Raw genomic sequence first — 19,426 nt, 5'->3', positions numbered from 1 at the left:
GAAGCACTGTAAGTAAACAACCGCTCCCCGGTGGCCCTGAAGGCCGCTGGCCTCTCGAGAGGGGGGTTGCAGGGGGGCAGTCTCGTTTGATTCAAATAACACTCAGGCCTAAGGGCAGGGTGGGCCGTGAAAGCCCCCCCCCCCACCCCCGGCCAGGCAGAGCCCCAGTGGGGTGCAGAAAGCCAGAGGGCATCCAGGCGCTGTCCCTGACTTCTGTCTCACCCACCCTCAGAGGGGCCTTGCCACCCCTGCCCTGGGTCCTTTCTTCTCACTGAGCTGTGCCCTCCCCCAGGTGAGGAGCTGGCACTCAGGGCACCCACTCACCTCATCCCCAGGCGTGACCACACAGCTGTACCAACAGCAGCGCACGCCCCGGGGCACCTTACCCACGCCGTCTGAGACCTTCACCGGCCCAAGGCGATGGGTGCCATCACAGGTAAACAGGCTCCATCCTGGTAAAATGGCTAGCCCCAAACCATAGGGCTGGGGTGAGACAACTGGAATCGGAATCCACGTCTCGGCTGTCAGCCGTGCTCCACGCTGGAAAATCACTTCTGCCTGCCCTGGAGGCAGTCCTCGAAGCTTCGAGGGCTCAACCTTACCCTTCTTTCACCAGGGCAAGCGCACACTCGAACGACCACCCCCCCACACACACACCCCCCCGCCAAACAAACAAACAAACAAAAAAACCCAAGCACGTTTGCTGAATGACTCTACAAATGGACCCAGAAACCAGAATGCAAATGGCAGAGGTTTCTCCGGGGGAGGGGGGCGGGTTGCACACGCACCAGTGCTCTGCATGCTGTTTCACAAGCACCAATGCATCCCACCCTCAAAACCACCTGAGAGGGTTGGGGGGTCTGATTCTCGCTTTACAGCGGAAGAAACGGAGGACAGAGGACAGAGGTGAAGTGACGGGCCCGAGGCGCACGCTCTTAAGAGGCAGGGCTGAGTGCGTTCCTGGGGCTGGGGTCCTGACGCCTCACTCAGCCCCTCTGTGCGGTGAGGACCACAGGGTGGCAGGCCCCCTTGGAGGGGACCCCCAGAGGCTCTCCCTTCTGGGTGACCAGCGCCCCCTGTGGATGTGGCACAGCGCTGGAGATCATCGTGAGTCTGCTCAGTAAATGGATGCACAGATAAACAGATTACTTCCTGGACTCCTTGGAGTTCTAGAAGCATAGTATATGTGCTAAAAGCATGGACCCCGAAGCCACACTGCCTGGGTACCTCAGGGTTCTCATCTGTACAACGGGTTATATATATTTATGAATTTATAACTCTATGGCTGTCTCAATTTGTTTTTGGAGCAAGTCACGGTTATGTGTGCCTTTAAAAGTGTGCATTTACTAAGCTGGTATCTGACCACACTGATGTAAGCATCACCTCTTATATCTGGTTTTATATAAGAGATTGAGTTCAGGCATTGATCCATACCATTTGTGGGGGAGGGGTCCCCAAGCAGTCTTGGCACTTTGAGCCACTTTGCTTTCCTTCTGTTTCAGGTGAAACAACCGGAAGGGGGTAATTTTAAATGCCAAAGCTGCGAATGTTCTGTGTTGCTAGGGAAAAGCTCAGAGCAAGCTTCTCGGACGCCCCAGGGCCAAGATAAAAATGGAAATGACTAGTAAGTGCTAGAAAAGCGCCTTGCCCAGAAGGGAGCTTGGAGCTCAGAGCTTGTCAGGGTGTGGAGAACTGTCCCCTCCCGAGGAAGGGCCTGCAAGGCTTTGCCAAGGGACACGGCGGAGACCAAAGGCGAACTCCTTCACTCCATACACGTCCCCTGTGCCTCTGGAGCCAGGCCCTGCTGCCACTCACAAAGTGTCACCCCTGTGTTTGGGGAGCTCACTTTTCAACAAGGTACGCAGATGCAGAAACGAGACAGCATAACAGGACCTGCCAAGCACGCCACGGCCCTGCTTTCAGTTCCGCACATGGAAGGATGGGGAAAATGTCCCCCACCAGGACCCACCAGGGAGGACATTTTATTTCTTTGAAGGAAATATTTTGACAGAATGACTGGGATGGTGAGACCCTTAGCTCATGTTCACATGAAAAGGATACGACTTAACAGTACAGGGACAGGGAGACAAGGAAAAGAATGTGTCTTCTCCCAAGGGAAAGGGGAGTAAAGACTAGATAAGAGACATGGGAAAGCTGGGGACCCCCGGGACGAAGGGCCAGAGAGAGACAGCCCAGCAGGAGGATGACCAAAGAGAACATGAGAGAAGGGGATCTTTAGGGCTTTTTATTGTGGAGAGCACCATGGCACCCCAGGCCTCCTGCCCAGGTACCGAATCTTGGATAAGTCTTCAGTCACCACTGCTGTCACTGTGTGAGTGGATGACTTTGAGAGCTCTCGGAGGGGCTGGGTGCGTTTTGCTTTTGAAGTAACAGCTACCCTATCCCAGGCGTTATTCTACGTATGCGACGCAACTGACAAATTTAATCCTCGTGACAATTTTGTAAGGTTAATCCTATTGTCACCCCCATTTTCCAGGGGAGGAAAGTGAGGCACAAAGAGAACAAAGAACCTTCCCCGAGGCTCACAGTTCCTGGGCAGCAGACCCAGGATCCAGCCCAGGCCAGCCCGGCTTTAGGCCTGGGAAAAAGGACCCCTTTCCCAGGCCACACCTTTCAGATGCTCCTGCTCTGTTCCTCCTATGGCCATGCCTGTCCCCGCAGGGCAAGGACCACAGACGTGCCCACCTGGATCCCATGTTCTTCCCTTCCCCCTACTGTTAGACCCACGGCCTGGGTACTCAGTATGCCAGAACTCCCTTCCCAAACGGCTCTGTCAGGTAAGACCGGGGTGACCCTGATCAAAGTATGTTGAAAGGAATGGACACGGGGGGCTCCACAGTGTCCATTCCGGCCGACACGCAGTGAGAAACTCACTCTGTCCGTCTGCTCGAGCTGCCATCACAAACTGCCACGGACTGGTGGCTTAAGCAACAGAAATTTATTTTCTCACAGTTCTGGAGGCTGGAAGTCCAAGGTCAGGGTGCCAGCGTGGTCACGTTCTGGGGAGGGCCCTCTTCCCAGTTTGCAGACAGCCACCTTCTCGCTGCGTCCTCACATGGCTTTTTCTCAGTGCTTCACTGAGGAAGACAGACCTCAGACGCCCTGGTGCCTCTTCCTATAAGGGCCCTAATCCTATCAGATCAGGGCCCTCACTAACCTTAGTCACTTCTACAAAGGCCCTATCTCCAAATACGGTCATGTTGGGGTTTAGACCCTCAACGTACGAATTTGGCAGGGGAGGGTGGGAGGGAACAGGGCCAAAACATTCAGTCCATAATGCTTACCAGGAAAAACACGGGAGTCTCGGTGGTGGGTGATTCAGGCGCAGCACCCAAAAGCTGGCGGACGCTGCTTGGGGTTTCATTTGGGGGAATAATATCCAAACATGAACCAAGGGACCGGACCCTGGAGCCTGCGTGTGGAACATCACTGCAGGAACAGCAATACAGAAGAGGAACTTCCTCCCCTCCACAGGGCTGCACAGGCTGGTGTTCAACGGTGCCACCTTGTGGTGCAGAGAGGCAAGAGCAAGAAGGGATTTTGACTCTCCAGTTCCCTCTGCATCTGGTATTTCAGAAGCAGGACAACGGAAAGCCCTGGGTTTTTGGAAAAATCAAAAGCAAGATATTACACTTTATTACAACAGAGTTTGAGGGGGAGGGAGCATTCAAGTGATTGACTAGAAGAAATATGACTAGATTTGTACCCTAAGCTATTGATATAACTCCTATCGGTTCCACAGGAAATGAACGTATTGGCATAGCTGTTTAGCAGCTTCATAAAGAAGTTTTGTAGGGGCTCCTGGATGGCTCAGTCGGTTGAGCGTCTGACTTCGGCTCAGGCCGTGATCTCACAGTTCATGAGTTCGAGCCCCGTGTCGGGCTCTGTGCTGACAGCTCAGAGCCTGGGGCCTACTTCTGATTCTGTGTCTCCCTCTCTCTCTGCCCCATCCCCACTCATGTTCTCTCTCTGTCTTAAAAAAATAAATAAAACATTAAAAAAAAAAGTTTTGTAGCCATTCAGACTGGCTACTCTTTGAATACATTCACAGCACACAAGAGCATAGGCACAGCTAAATATCCAGAGTGCGTGGTGAGCCTTTAGTGGTTCTCTCATAAAATAAGATGTTTGAAATGCTTTTTAAAAGTGAAAACCCAAGACAGAGCCATTGTCTAAGGTCTAACTGTGGCAAATTACCATGTTCAGATTTGTGTGACTGGGATCCCTAAAAACGGTATCAATCTTGGGGCACCTGGGTGGATCAGTCGGTTAAGCGTCCAACTCTTGATTACAACTCAGGTCATGATCTCATGGTTCGTGAGTTGGAGCCCTGCCCAGGGGCTCTGCGCTAACTCAACTTGGGAATCTCTGTCTCCCTCTATCTGTGCCTCTCCCCTGATGATCGCTCTCTCTCAAAATAAATAAATACACATTTAAAAAACCGTATCGATGATCTGTTGAAAAGCACGCTTAAAAAAAAAAGTAATGGTTTATAACAAGACACCCCTACATACCTATTAGGATGACCAAAATCCAAAACACTGACCCCAAATGCTGGTGAGGATGTGAAGCGACAGGAACTCTCATTCACTGCTGGTGCGGTTGCAAAATGGTACAGCTACTTTGAAAGCCAGTTTGGCTGCTCCTTACAAAACTAAACATAATTTTACCATACAATCCCACGATAGCGCTCCTTAGGTATTTGCCCAAAGGAGTTGAAACCTTATGTCTACACAAAAACCTACACGCAGCTGTTTATAGCAACTTCATTCTTAATTGCCAAACCTTGGGAACAACCAAGATGTTCTCCAGTAGGTGGGTGGATAAATAAACAAACTGCGGTGCATCCAGAAACTGGAATATTATTCGGTGCTAAAAAGAAGTGAGCTGTGAAGTCATGAAAAGACATGAAGGGAACTTAAATGCAGATCACTACATGCAAGAAGCCAATCTGCAAAGGCTACACAGTGTATGATTCTAACTAGGTGACATTCCGGGCAAGGCAAAACTACGGAGACCATGAAAAGATCAGAGGTGGGGTGCCTGGGTGGCTCAGTTGGTTGAACGTCCCACTTCGGCCCAGGTCATGATCTCACGGCTCGGGAGTTCGAGCCCCGCGTCAGGCTCTGTGCGGACAGCTCGGAGCCTGAAGCCTGCTTCAGATTCTGTGCCTCCTTCTCTCTCTGCCCCAACCCACTCGCATTCTGTCTCTGTCTCTCTCAAAAATAAATAAACATCAAAAAAAAAAAAAAAAAAGAGAGAGAGAGATCAGAGGTTGCCAGGGTTAGGTGTGGGGAGGTGAACAGGCAGAGCACAGAGGAATTTTAGGGGAGTGAAAATAACTCTGTATGATATGATAGTGGTGGACAGGTGCCATTATACTTTGTCCAAACCCACAGAATGCACAAACCAAGGGTGAACCCTAAGGTAAACTATGGACTTGGGGGGACTGTGATGGGCAGGGCCATCCTTGGTCACAAATGTCCCACTCCAGTGAGTGATAGTTGATGATGGGTGAGGCTATGCATGTGTGGGGTCAGAGGATATGTGGGAAATCTCTCTGTCCCTCCCTCTCAATTTTGTTCTGGTCCTGAAACTGCCATAAAAAATTAAGGTCTTAAAAAAAAAAAAGTAGTAGCAATGTAGAATCGTTGAGTCGTTTTTTTAAGAGTCAAAGCTGGAGCTCCGCGTCAGAAGAGGAAACGTATTCTCCACCATTCACTCTTTAATTTTGGTAATTCACTGTTGTGCAAATATCACGTAGACATCATTTCATGTCACCCCTTCCCGCAATTATAGAGACTGAGGAGCAGAGAGGTTCCAGTGAATTGTCCAAGGTCAAATAGTAAGTAATGATAGATGTAGGAGTCCAACCCAGTTTTGCCACCACTCAGCCTGTCTCTCTGTAAAGAGGACGTGAAGCCTGCAGCAGGCGTTAGGAAAAGTCTGAAAGTTGATTTCAGATACCTGCTAGGAAGGCAATGGCTTGTCTGACATCTCGATTCGGGATTCAGGAATGCAGACACAGTACTTAGTCCTAAACCTGTCTACGGACAACCACCAGAGAACACTTTCTGTCCAGTTGCAAGGGATTCGTGCCCAAGACACATGAACTCAGCAAGAAACTGCATCTCATGCCTCAGAGTCTGCAGGCAGCCCAAGAACATAGCAACAGAGAATACGATGTCTCCTGTAGCCCCCATGCTGACGTGTGGGCGGAGCTCATGGCCTGACTCGGGCAGCACTAAGGAAGCATTATGTGACTGTAACAAGTGGAAAAATCCATATTTCCTTCTGGAAATAAATCTCAGCCTTTAGGTGACACCAAATCCACTGGCAGGGACTCCATGACCTTGGGCAGGCGCTCGCTGAACTCCCTGAGACATTCATAGCATAATCAAAAGGACACACACATCAGTGCCCATAAAGCTTCCCGGGGTGGGGGGAGACAAACTTTGGCAACGGTGGCATTTTATTAGATGGCTGCCCCATACAGTAAAAATAACCTTTGCATTTAGTAGCCAGATCTTTTTTTTTTTTTTTTTCCAAATTGCTTTTGCCTTTCATTAAACAGTCCAATCCAGAAGAGTCTTTCCTTTCATCACAGAGTGGAAAAATTCTCGGTGGCATTCTCCCAGACCTGGGGCCCACCCACTCACGAGTCCCAAGGGCCCCACACACCCTGATCAGGTGACTCTGGGGCATTCGCTGCACATCATCTCAGGAGGTCTACGTACACAGCTCAGTTCTGGCCAAAGATGAGAGGAAGGAGGAGAAACACTTTGGGGACCGACAATTTTGTTGTGGTTTTATAACTGACCTTTTTTTTTAATTTTCTTTTTTAAACAATCTGCCCAGGGAAAAAGACAGAAAACTTTTCCACTATTGCTTGGGCAGCTCATGAATGCGTTAGGTCAAGACTCCCGGGCATGGCATCAGCGTGATGGTACAGTGGAGACAGCCTGGGGCACCGGCGTCAGGAACACACGGCCCCTCTTTCACGGCGTTTGTGAGGAAGGGAGAGGCCACGCAAGCTCTCCTTCCTCTCGCCCTTCTCCCTGACTGGCACCAGTTCCTCCTTTTCCCTAAAGGAATCGAAGACCAATTCCACACCTGGAGACATGTCTTCCCTGCCCCACCTCCCCCTCTGGTTAATAACAGATTTTAAACGGATGGTTCCAATCTCCTGTGCAGAATTCCAAATAACCATGTAGCTACCCTACCTTCGAGGAGGGGAACCAGAACTCCCTGCCATTTGAAGTATGGGTTGCACGTGGCAACTTCCTGCAAAGAGGAGGTATGGCAACAGGGGGAAAGGGTAACCTCACGGAGAAGAAACCTGACAAAGCCTACCTTGGCCGGGCGATGAAAGTCAACAGCAACCGTGAGAAGTCACATTGATAGTATGTTCCCTTGACACGATGTGATGTGAGTGGCATTTTACCTCTGTGGTCTTCCTCCCCCAACCTATAATGTCATTTTACTCATGAGCAAAATAACGGACAAGCTCCAGCGAGGGGGGTAGGGGGCATTCTACAAAATGCCTAACCAGTATTCTTTCAACTGTCAAGGTCATCAAAAACCTGATGGAAAAGGAAAATCTGGGAAACTATCACAGCCAAGAGGAGCCTAAAATGACATGGGCACTAATTGCCATGCAAAGTCCTGGATGGGACCCTGGAACAGAAAAAAAGGATACTAGGTAAAAACCAAAGAAATCTGCACTGATATTAGTTAATAACAATGTATCGATGCTTGTTCATTAATTGGGACAGATGCACCATGCTAATAGATTAATAATAGGGTCAACTGAGCATGAAATATATGAAAACTCTCTGTATTGCCCTTATAATTTTTCTGTAAATCTAAAACTGAAAATTTAAAGTTTATTTAAAAACAATGAATGGCTTTGGTTTTTTGCCTCTTGCTCCCCTGGTCTGCCTTCTCCTATGACCTTCTTACCAGCCTTGGCATCTAAAATGTTCTTACAGTCTACTTGATGTACTTCTGTGCTTATCAGTTTTGCTTCCTCCCCTTGGAGAGATCCATACAAGTTTAGTCCATCAAGCCAGTCATTGCCCAAAGACGGACACACCAGTATCTCCCAGTCCTCCTCAGGCATTCTTAAGGGAGCTCCCAAGGGTCTGGGGCCAACACGTTGTTCAATACTTACCGCACAGCTACTAGGCTAAGTCCGATATTCACAGGAGCTGAAATTCTCCACTGGTTCCTGTTGGAAGTTATGAGTGATAAAGCAATCATCGTAATAATGATGTTTATGACTTGTGTGACTTGTGCACTGCCAATATCCTGTGGACCGTTTCGAAACGCAGATGATACAGAAGCCCTCAGCCCTATTATAAATCTGCCTAATTTGCCTATTAACATGGAAACAGAATCACGTGACATTTGGCCCTTGGTGACCAACATAATGCTTTCAAAGTTCATCCGTGTTGTAACATCTACCAGGTACTTCTTTTTATTGCCAAAGAATATTCCATTGGATGGAGACACTGCATTTTGTTACCCATTCCTCAGTGTATGGACTCTTGGGTTATTCCCACTTTTTCCTATTACGAATAATGCTTCCATGAACATTCGTGTACTGTACTAGTTTTTGTGGGGATATATGTTCCCATTTCTCTTGGATACATCCCAGGACTAGAATTGCTGGATCACATGGTAACTCTCAGTTTAACCGTCTGAGGAATTGCCAAGCTGTTTTCCAAAGTGCTGTGCTTCTCTACTCTCACCAGGTGTCTATGAAGCTTCAAATCTCTCCACCTTCTAAGACTTGTTCCGATCTACCTCTGATCACAGCCATCCTAGCGGGTATAAAGTCACTGGGGCTTTGATTTGCATTTTCCTGATGACTAATGATGTCGAGCATCTTTTCATGTGCTTATTCGGCCACACGCACACCTTCTTTGGAAAGGTGCCCATCCAAAATGCTTTGTCCATTTTTTAAAAACATTTTTAACGCTTATTTTTATTTTTTTAATTTTCATTTTTTTCATTTTTTCATTTTATTTTATTCATATTTTGCTTTCCTAGAAATAAATCTCGGCCCTTAGGTGACACCGAATCCACTGGCAGGGACTCCATGCCCCTGAACTAACTCCCTGAGACATTCACTGCATAATCAAAGGGACAGACACTTAAGTGCCCATAATTATCCCGCAAGCGGGGCAGGGTCAGAGAGAGAAGGAAACACAGAATCTGAAGCAGGCTCCAGGCTCCGAGCTGTCAGCACAGAGCCCAACGCGGGGCTCGAACCCACAAATCAGAAGATCATGGCCTGAGCCAAAATCGGACGCTTAACCGACTGAGCCACCCAGGAGTCCCCGCTTTGTCCATTTTGAAACTGGCCTGTCATTTTCTTATTGAGTTGTAATGGTTTATATATTCTAAGTGTGAAGTCCCTCATCAAACATATGATTTGCAAAATTTTCATCTCATTCTGTAGGTTGTCTTTTTTATGTTCTTGTTGATGCCACCTGAAGTACAGAAGCTTTCGGTTTTAACCATGTCCAGTTTATTTGTTGTTGCCTACACTTTTGGCGTCATGTCTAAGAAAGTAGGGTCTACTTATGAAGATAAAAAGCTTCTGCACAGCAAAGGAAACAACAAAACTAAAAGGCAACCAATGGAATGGGAAAAGATATTTGCAAATGGCATATCAGACAAAGGGCTAGTATCCAAAATCTATAAAGAGCTCACCAAACTCCACACCCGAAAAACAAATAACCCAGTGAAGAAATGGGCAGGAAACATGAATAGACACTTCTCTAAAGAAGACATCCGGATGGCCAACAGGCACATGAAAAGATGCTCAACGTCGCTCCTCATCAGGGAAATACAAATCAAAACCACACTCAGATATCACCTCACGTCAGTCAGAGTGGCCAAAATGAACAAATCAGGAGACTATACATGCTGGAGAGGATGTGGAGAAACGGGAACCCTCTTGCACTGTTGGTGGGAATGCAAACTGGTGCAGCCGCTCTGGAAAACAGTGTGGAGGTTCCTCAAAAAATTAAAGATAGACCTGCCCTATGACCCAGCAGTAGCACTGCTAGGAATTTACCCAAGGGATACAGGAGTGCTGATGCATAGGGGCCCTTGTACCCCAATGTTTATAGCAGCACTCTCAACAATTGCCAAATTATGGAAAAAGCCTAAATGTCCACCAACTGATGAATGGATAAAGAAATTGTGGTTTATATACACAATGGAGTACGACGTGGCAATGAGAAAGAATGAAATATGGCCCTTTGTAGCAACGTGGATGGAACTGGAGAGTGTTATACTAAGTGAAATAAGCCATACAGAGAAAGACTGATACCATATGTTTTCACTCTTATGTGGATCCTGAGAAACTTAACAGAAACCCATGGGGGAGGGGAAGGAAAAAAAAAAGAGGTTAGAGTGGGAGAGAGCCAAAGCATAAGAGACTCTTAAAAACTGAGAACTAAGGGTTGATGGGGGGTGGGAGGGAGGGGAGGGTGGGTGATGGGTATTGAGGAGGGCACCTTTTGAGATGAGCACTGGGTGTTGTATGGAAACCAATTTAACAATAAATTTCATCTATTGAAAAAAAATAAGAAAGCAGGGTCTAATCCAAGGTTACAAAGATTTATACCTCTGTTTTGTTCTAAGAGTTTTATAGCTTCAGCTCTTCCATTTAGGTCTTTGATTCATTTTAAATTCATTTTTATATATTATGCAAGGTAGGGGTCCAAGTTCATTCTTTTGCATGTGTGTATCCAGTCATCCCAACACCACTTATTGGAAAGATTATTCTCTCTCCAATTTAACTGTCTTGGCAACCCTGTCAGAAATCAATTGACCGTAGATGTGAGGGTTTATTTCTGCAATCTCAATTCTATTCCACTGATGTACATGTCTCTTTATGATGGTACCACCCTGTCTTGATTACTATAGCTTTCCAGTAAGTTTTGAAATCAGTAACGGTGAGATTTCTAACCTGTTCTTCTTTTTTCAAGATTATTTTGGCTACTTGGGGTCCCTTGAATTTCGTATGAATTTTAGAATCTGCTTGTCATTTTCTGCCAAGAAATCACCTGGGTCTGACAGGAATTGTGTTGACTCCGTAGGTCAATTTGGGGAGTATTGCCACCCATATTCGTTTTCTAGAACTGCCATAATAAAGCACCACAAACTGGGTGGCTTAAATAACTGTATCACTTCACAGTTCTGAAGGCTAGAAGTCTGAGGTCAAGGTGTTGACAGGGCTGGTTCATTCTGGGGGCTGTAAGGGAGGATCTGTTCCATTCCTCCCCCCAGCTTCGGTTGTTTTCTGGCAATCTTTGGCATCCCTTGTCTTGTAAATGTATCACTCTGATCTCTGCCTTCGTCTTCACATGTTGTGAAGATGTCCTTTTATAAAAACACCTGTCATATTGGAATAGGCCCACTCTGATGATCTCACCTACACTTAATCATCTGCAAAGATCCTATTTCCAAATAAGGTCACATCACAGGTACTGGAGGTTAAGATTTCAACATCTTTTGGGGGAAACACAACTCAATCTGTAACACCATCTTAATTAACAATGTTAGGTCTTCTGATCCATGAACATGAGATGTCTTTCCATTTATTTGTGACTTCTTCAATTTCTTTCAACAATGTTTTGTAGCTTTCAAAGTATAGGTTTTATACTTTGTTAAAATTTTTCTTGGTATTTGATTCTTTTTGATGCTATTATTGTCAATGAAATTGTTTTCTTAATGTAATTTGCACTTTACTCATTGCTATATATCAAAATAAAATTGATTTTTGTATCTTGATCTTGTATCCTGCAACCACACTGAGCTTATTTATTGCTTCTAATAGTTTTTTTTTTTTTTTTAATTTTTTTTTTCAACGTTTTTTATTTATTTTTGGGACAGAGAGAGACAGAGTATGAACGGGGGAGGGGCAGAGAGAGAGGGAGACACAGAATCGGAAACAGGCTCCAGGCTCCGAGCCATCAGCCCAGAGCCTGACGCGGGGCTCGAACTCACGGACCGCGAGATCGTGACCTGGCTGAAGTCGGACGCTTAACCGACTGCGCCACCCAGGCGCCCCGCTTCTAATAGTTTTTTAGTGTATTCCTTATGTCATTCAATCTGCAAAAAAATAGTTTTATTTCTTCTGCTTCTATCAGGATGCCTTTCTTTCATTTTCTTGCCTATTACTTTTCTTTTGCCCTGATTTCTACATCATTTTTTTCTTTCTTCTTCGTGTGGTACATACTTCTGTAAGCCATCCCAAATCATTTTGTAAAACGATGGGAGATAAAATAACACATTTAAAAATAAAGCTCATACCCTATTAATACAATCTGTTTTTTTTTTTCAATTCACCCAGAAGCCCTGAATTTTGACAATGAATCTTCCTTGATTCCACTGAATTTTTAGAGGCCAAAAAAAAAAAAAAATCCAAAATTCCTGATGATCTAACAACTTAATTATCTACCAAATATCGAAGGATGATGATATCAACCATCATCCTTCAAAATGATGCTTTGCAAGAAGGGCAATATATAAATATATTTCATCGTATAAAAACACACTAGTTTTTTTTTAAGTATTATAAACAGTACCAGATTATCAGGTCTTTAAGAAAACTCTAGGGACTGCAAATTCACGAAGTGGTCTGTGACAGGTGGTGAGTGCAAGTTCATTGTTTAATGTCTTTCTTTGCCTTCTCCCAGGGCAGACCTGTGTCTTAGCTTCATTTCTAGCTCCAGCACTGGTACTGTCCCTGACATACAATGAGTATTTAGCGAATATTGGTCAATTCTAATTCAGATGAGCTGATTTGTTATCTCTTAAGAAGAACATTTCAATGTATTTCTGATCTCATGATTAGAAATCTCAATGGTTTTAACTCTGAAAACATATTAATACTTCCATAACAATTTTAATGGTGGCTAAGTTGACTAGGTATACACCACTTCTAGGCTGTGGAACAAATGAATGGGAAAGTAAATTCCCTCCTGTTACTCATCAGCTGCACTGACTCTGCACTGGTATTCTCCAAGGATCAATCGGCCTCCCCCTCCCCACCCACAGGGCTGATGCTGCATGGGCAGATCCAGGAATTTTCTTCTTTGCCCAGAAGAACGGCAGGAGGGTTCAGTTCATGGGACACTGTATATTTCTATGCCACTAAGCCTCATCATTGCTAAGTGCAGGGGCTTTCATGATTTATTGCCTTTTATCCTTATTCTAGTTATTTATTGCTGGGCAACAAAATGGCCCCAAACTTAGTGATGTTATTATCCTATCACATTTTGTGACTCAGGAATTTAGCAGGACACATCTGTGTGATTCTTCTGCCCCATGTGGCATCCACTAAGGCCAGTCATAATCAGTTTAGGTGGGCTGGTCTAGAGGATCCAAGATGGCTTTAATTATATATCTGGTGACTTTGGCGGGTGGGGGCTGGCTGGAAGGCTGGGATCAGTTAGGATCATGAACCAGAGTGCCTAAACATGGCCTCTCCAACTTTGGGGCACTCAGAGTAGTTGATAGTGCATGACAGCTCAGAGCTCCCAGAGACAAACTTCCACGAGAGAGGGGGTAGAAACTACCAATCTCTTAAGACCCACGTTTGGAAACTGACATCACATCACTTCTGCTATATTCTATCGGCCAGTCAGAAGCCCACCCAGAGGTATAGGCCCCATCTCTGGATGAATGCAACGCCAAGGAATTTGGAACCACTTTTAATCCATTACAACCCTCACTTCCCACTCACAATCCCTTTCCTCATAGGCAGCCTTTCTGTGTGTTTAATGTGTATCCTTGAATTTGAATGCAGTCTGTTGCAGAAATTATGTCAATTTGTGTGAACATTGCTTCCCTTCCTCTGACGGACGGGAGCCTCCAGGGACGGCCTCCTGAGTGGCCCGGTACTCCCCTGCCACAAACAATGCTGAATGAGCACTTTTTCATATGTCCCTTTAGGCTAGAGTGTCTCTGGCCCGTATACCAAGGGTTGGCACATTGCCTAGCCAGCAGCAGGGAATTCACACGGTTAACTTGCACCAGCCCTTTCAGACTGCTCTGCAAAATGGCACACCTGACCTCACTCCCTTGCAGAGAACCAGAGTTCCCCTCCCACTATGGCCACAGCTGGCATTACACAACCTTCTAATTTTCACCCATCCGATGGATATACACAATGAAGTTTCATGTTGAACCTTTTTTAAAAAATTTTTTTTACATTTTTATTTGAGAGACAGAGAGCAACAGAGTGTGGGCAGGGGAGGGGCAGAGAGAGAGACACACATACACACACACACACACACACACAACCCAAAGCAGGCTCCAGTCTCTGAGCTGTCAGCACAGAGCCTGACGTGGGGCTCGAACTCACAAACCATGAGATCATGACCTGAGCTGAAGTCGGACACTTAACTGAGCCACACAGGCGCCCCATGTTGGACTTTTTAAACAAAGCCTTCTCTCCTCTTGGGAAAATATAAGGGAAGGGAAGGAGAGGAAGAGGCAGCTGGCTTCCCAGGCAGCTTGGCTGGAAGGAGTCCATCCCATAAGGCCAAGGCTGGCTGTGGCTATCTCCCTGCACATCCTGGGATCTGAGGGAGGGTGGACCACAGGGCCTCCGAGTCACCAAGACTCCTCCTCCCCGTTTCTCTCTCCTCCCTTTCCTGGGACCAGAGACTTTAACTTTAGGGGGAACTATATCGTTCTGTTTTAATCTTTAGCCTCCTATACTCTCTCTCCTATTCCTCCCTTTCTCCTTCCTGCTTTCCCCGCAGAACAGATGTGGCCCTGAGCCCAAATTTTTAGGAAAATCTGCTGAGACACCAGCTGCCTTTCTCCGGAACCACGGAACCCCTGACCCCTTCGACTGTTAGGTTTCATCTGAGGACCTCGGATCTCTGGCCAGAATATTTGCACTGAAGTCAGCAGGGCCCTCTAGCTATTAAGATAACTTGCTAAAATCCCTGAAGATTTGCACAAATAGAAGGAAGAAGGAGATGCTATTTTTTTTTTAAACACTGGCTCCAGTTAGAGACAGTTTGCCTGGAAGGAGTAGAGTCACTGGATTCTTCATAGAGACTGCATCATCTCTTTTGGAACTACATGGACTAAGGGAGATGCACAGACAAGGAGTTAAATTGTTCTGATTAAGAAAGGAACGGCAGGGGCTCCTGAGCAGGGGCTCAGGTCATGATCTCGGGGTTTGTGGGTTTGAGCCCCATGTCAGGCTCTGTGCTGACAGCTCGGAGCCTGGAGCCTGCTTCCGATTCTGTGTCTCCCTCTCTCTCTGCCCCTCCCCTGCTCATGCTCTGTCTCTCTCTCTCTCTCAAAAATAAATAAATGTTAAAAGTTTTTTTAAAAAGGAAAAAGAAAAAAAGAGAAAGGGACAGCATTTTGGAACTTGGCCAGCAGCTGCATGCTGACCGCTGGAGGAAGCAGGGTTTGCAGGAATCGACCCAAGGACTTTAGGGCAGAGTAATTTAGTCTGGAAACGACACATCTTGGTTAACTGCAGACCTTCAGGAAACATCTGTGAAACTTGACAGCTGTGTGCTGGTGGTCAGTGAAAACCGGCATTAAGTTGACAAGGAGAGGGAGGAAAGAAAGAAAGAAAGAAAGAAAGAAAGAAAGAAAGAAAGAAAGAAAAGAAAGAAAAGAAAGAAAGAAAAGAAAGAAAGAAAGAAAGAAAAGAAAGAAAGAAAAGAAAGAAAGAAAGAGAAAAAAAAAAGAAAGAAAAGAAAGAAAAGAAAGAAAGAAAGAAAAGAAAGAAAGAAAGAAAGAAAGAAAGAAAGAAGGAAACAGTCCGAGGGGAGAGAGAGGAATGGGATTGAGTGCTCAGTATGAACAGGAAATCAGAGGCAGGAAGTGACCAATAAAGTAAAATCCCCTGCAGTGGGGAGTGAGGTGGAGTGGGGGAGGGGGCAATGGGGTGCTGGGAGGGCTGAACAGGGGTCAGGGGGTGGGATCCGGGAACACTTGGGAAAGATTCCCAGGCTCTTCCATAATTCGTGGAATGGGGTTCTCAGGAAGGAGGACCCCAGAACTGTGAGCCTGGGAATACGCAAACTTGAAGACATCTGGGACACACACATGCACACACACGTGTACACACACACACACATCCTTCTGCAGGACCAAAGATCCTAGAGCAGCAGTCCTCAACCTTGGCAGCATATGTGAATTATCCAGGGGTTTTAAAAACCTGCCGAGCCTATCCCTCCACTAAACGAATCACATCAGAATCTCTGGTGTAGGACCTGAAAGGGCGGGCCTACGCCAGCCGACTCCATCTTGTTTTGTGTCCTTCACCTTGACCACACCTCCTCCCCTTGAGTAACCCCCCCCCCCCCCCAACCTGCCTAACAGGACTCGGACTCTTCCCCAGCCAATCGGCTGAGGCCATAGCCATTACCTCACCAACTGCCCCTAGGCCCCAATAAAACCTTTGTCCTTTTGAAACTCGCTCTCTCTCCCTGGTATCTCACCACTGCTTCGGTGCAGGTAGGGGACTGAGCTCGAGCTAGCTCGAATAAAGGCTCTTTGCTTTTGCATCGGACTCGGCTCCCTGGCGGTATTTGGGGATCACGAATTCTGGGCATAACAGGACCCAGTCCTCAGGTTTTCAAAGCTCCCAGGAATACAATGTCGCCATTAAAAAAAGATGTCCGGGAAGCATATTTTGTGACTGTACTATTAATTGAAAAAACAGTGGTCACAAACGATTTTGTTCAGTATTACCCAATTTTTGTAAAGATTTTTAAAGCTCAGGGGTGCCTGGGTGGCTCAGTCAGTTAAGCGTCCGACTCTTGATTTCGGCTTGGGTCATGCATGATCTCAGGGTTCGTGAGTTCAAGCCCTGCATCGGGCTCTGCATTGACAGTGCAGAGCCTGCTTAGGATTCTCTCTCTCTGCCCCTTCCCTGCTCACGCACGTGCTTTCTCTCTCTCTGCCTCTCTCCCTCTCTGTCTCTCTCAAAATATATAAACTCAAAAAAATTTTAAAGTACAGGCTGATGACATCTACCCCAGAATGTTGACAGTGGTTTTTCTCTGAATGGAGCTATTATGGGGTAGTTTGCGCTAATCTGAATTTTCCCAAATTTCTATAAAATACTTTTACAATGAGAAACACTTAACGAACCGTAACCATTTGTGGTCACCAGCTCCGAGATGGCGCTCAATGAGCCCCACATCCTGGCATTCCCTGCTGCTGTGTATATCCTCTCACACTGAGTCAGGGACGGTCAGTGTGACCAATGGAACACCGCAGAAGAAATGGTGCATGACATCCAAGGCTAAGTCATAGGACAGTGTGACTTCCACCTTTTCTCTTGGATCATTTTCTCCGGGGGATGCCAGCTGCCATGTTGCGCGAGGTTGCTCAAGCAATCCCACGGAAGAGCCACGTGGAGAAGAAGCGAGGCCTTCACCACAGCCAGCGCGCCCTTGCCAAACATCTGAGTGAGCCACCTTGGAAGCAGGTCTCCAGCCCCAGTCTAGCCTTCGGATGACAGCCACCCCAACTGACAGTTTGACTGCAACCTCATGAATGCACAGGAACCAGATCGCCCAGCTAGGCTGTTCCCGAATTCTCGACTCACAGAAACCGTGAAACACAACCAATGTTTGCTGTTGTTTTAAGCTGCTAAGTTTTGGGGTAATCTGTTTCGCAGGAGCAGATAATGAATATAAAGTCTGATACCAGAAGTGGGGTGCCACTGGAACATAAAGCTAAGCCAGCAGAAGCGGGGAGGCCTCTGAAGAAAGTGTCTGGGAATGTCAAAACGGCATCAACTTGGCAGAAGGGGGATGTCAGTGAGGATTTAAAGGAAAATATGGGGCGCCTGGGTGGCTCAGTCGGTTCAGTGTCCAGCTTTAGCTCAGGTCATGATCTCACCACTCGTGAGTTCAAGCCCCACGTCGGGCTCTGTGCTGACAGGTCAGAGCCTGGAGCCTACTTTGGATTCTGAGTCTCCCTCTCTCTCTGCCCCTCCCCAATTCATGCTCTGTCTCTGTCTCTCTCTCTTTCAAAAATAAACATTAAAAAATATTTTTAAAAAATAAAAATAAAGGAAACTATACTGGAAATGGAAGAGAAGGGACTTCCGTCATGGAGAGGCAGACATTTAGCAACAATGCAGCAACATGGAAACTAGAGAATGTACCTAACAAATGGGGTGATCCAGCTAGGGATTCTTCCAGGCAAGCCCAGCTGTTGGGATCCTCCACTAAAGGTATCTTCCTCCTTACACATATAAAAGAATCAGGGCATGTGGGCCTGCCCTTGGCCTCTGGGCAGGTCTCATCCAGCCACATGAGCTGTGCCCACGGGCCTCCGTGGAGTTGATGATAGGTAGAAGGTTGTGACTCTTGCTGATCCCCAGACTGGGTCTCAGGGAGCTTGGGAGTAAGACAACATCGTGTCCCCAGAGTCTAGAGCAGATTAGACCCTCAACATATTTCTAAGGAAGGGGAGGGAAGTGGAGGGGACCCAAGGGAAATACCGAATCAACACCTCCGCCCTGCCCAGTGGCTTGCATGGGCCACGGGAAGCCTGTAAACTGAATGACACAGCAATACGGACCAGAGCTAGGGTGCACTTTGGGGTACCTGTGCCCCTCAGCGGTGGGGGGGGGGGTAGCCTGGATAGGATTTGCACACTGGAGGGCTAACATGGAGATATTACTCTAATGACAGAAGCTGCTAGCAGGCATGCTGTCCAGATGTACAGATGGCCTGGACTTTCAAGTGATTTCTCTTTACTTACTTCTAATGTATATGTGTCTTCTGCCTGTTCGGCATCCTTGAACACCCTAAAACTTTGGAGAATTTCCTCCTTCTGTGTCCCTGACTCCCCAGAGAAGCCAGAAACTTTGTTTTCCAGAACTAGGGTGCAGGCACATGACCAGGCTCACCAATTACATAAGTAGCCAAACTTTAAGAGCCGGCAGCAAGAAGATGAGGCAGGTTCCCATGGAGGCAGGGAGGCAGGGAGGCAGCAGAGGATCTGTGGTATTTAGGGGCTCACAGAATCGCTCCCTGGAGCTGCCCTGCAGTGGCACGGCCCTGCTCCCCTGCGGAGCCTCTTGGCCTGGTTCCTGGACTGATCCAGAGATGCTGGGAGCCCCCCCCACCCCAATATCCCATAATAAATTCTATTTCTGCTTAAACTCACTGCAGGTGGCTTCTGTGGTCTCCAGGAAGCCCCCCCTCCCCAGACTTCCCCACTGGTGTAGCCTCTTCGGAAGGGAGGCATTTGGCACACTTATATGATGGCAGCATGGGGTGAATTTTACCCTCTCAGACACGGCTGGTTCCAAAACTATTCCAGATACCCCATAGGGAAAATGGACCCCCAACTGGGGAATTTATCTTTTAAAAGTGCTGTT

At 46.9% G+C, this 19,426-nt stretch overlaps 1 long non-coding RNA gene across 5 annotated transcripts in view; it reads right to left on the bottom strand.

Moving 5' to 3' along the window:
- LOC132681022 (uncharacterized) overlaps positions 1-19,426 on the bottom strand; it is a 253,481-nt gene that overhangs the window by 6,740 nt on the left and 227,315 nt on the right. For 4 of the 5 annotated variants that reach the window (XR_013555625.2, XR_013555626.2, XR_013555627.2 and 1 more), the window contains one exon: positions 8,195-8,251. The exons of the other annotated variant lie outside the window; for it this stretch is intronic. This is a non-coding gene — a long non-coding RNA (uncharacterized LOC132681022). The remainder of the gene's footprint in view (positions 1-8,194; positions 8,252-19,426) is intronic. 5 annotated transcript variants of the gene reach the window in all.

Source organism: Panthera onca, chromosome A1, assembly GCF_046562875.1.
Source record: "Panthera onca isolate mPanOnc1 chromosome A1, mPanOnc1 haplotype 2, whole genome shotgun sequence".
Lineage (NCBI taxonomy): Eukaryota > Metazoa > Chordata > Mammalia > Carnivora > Felidae > Panthera > Panthera onca.
This window is presented reverse-complemented; position numbering and strand designations above follow the sequence as displayed.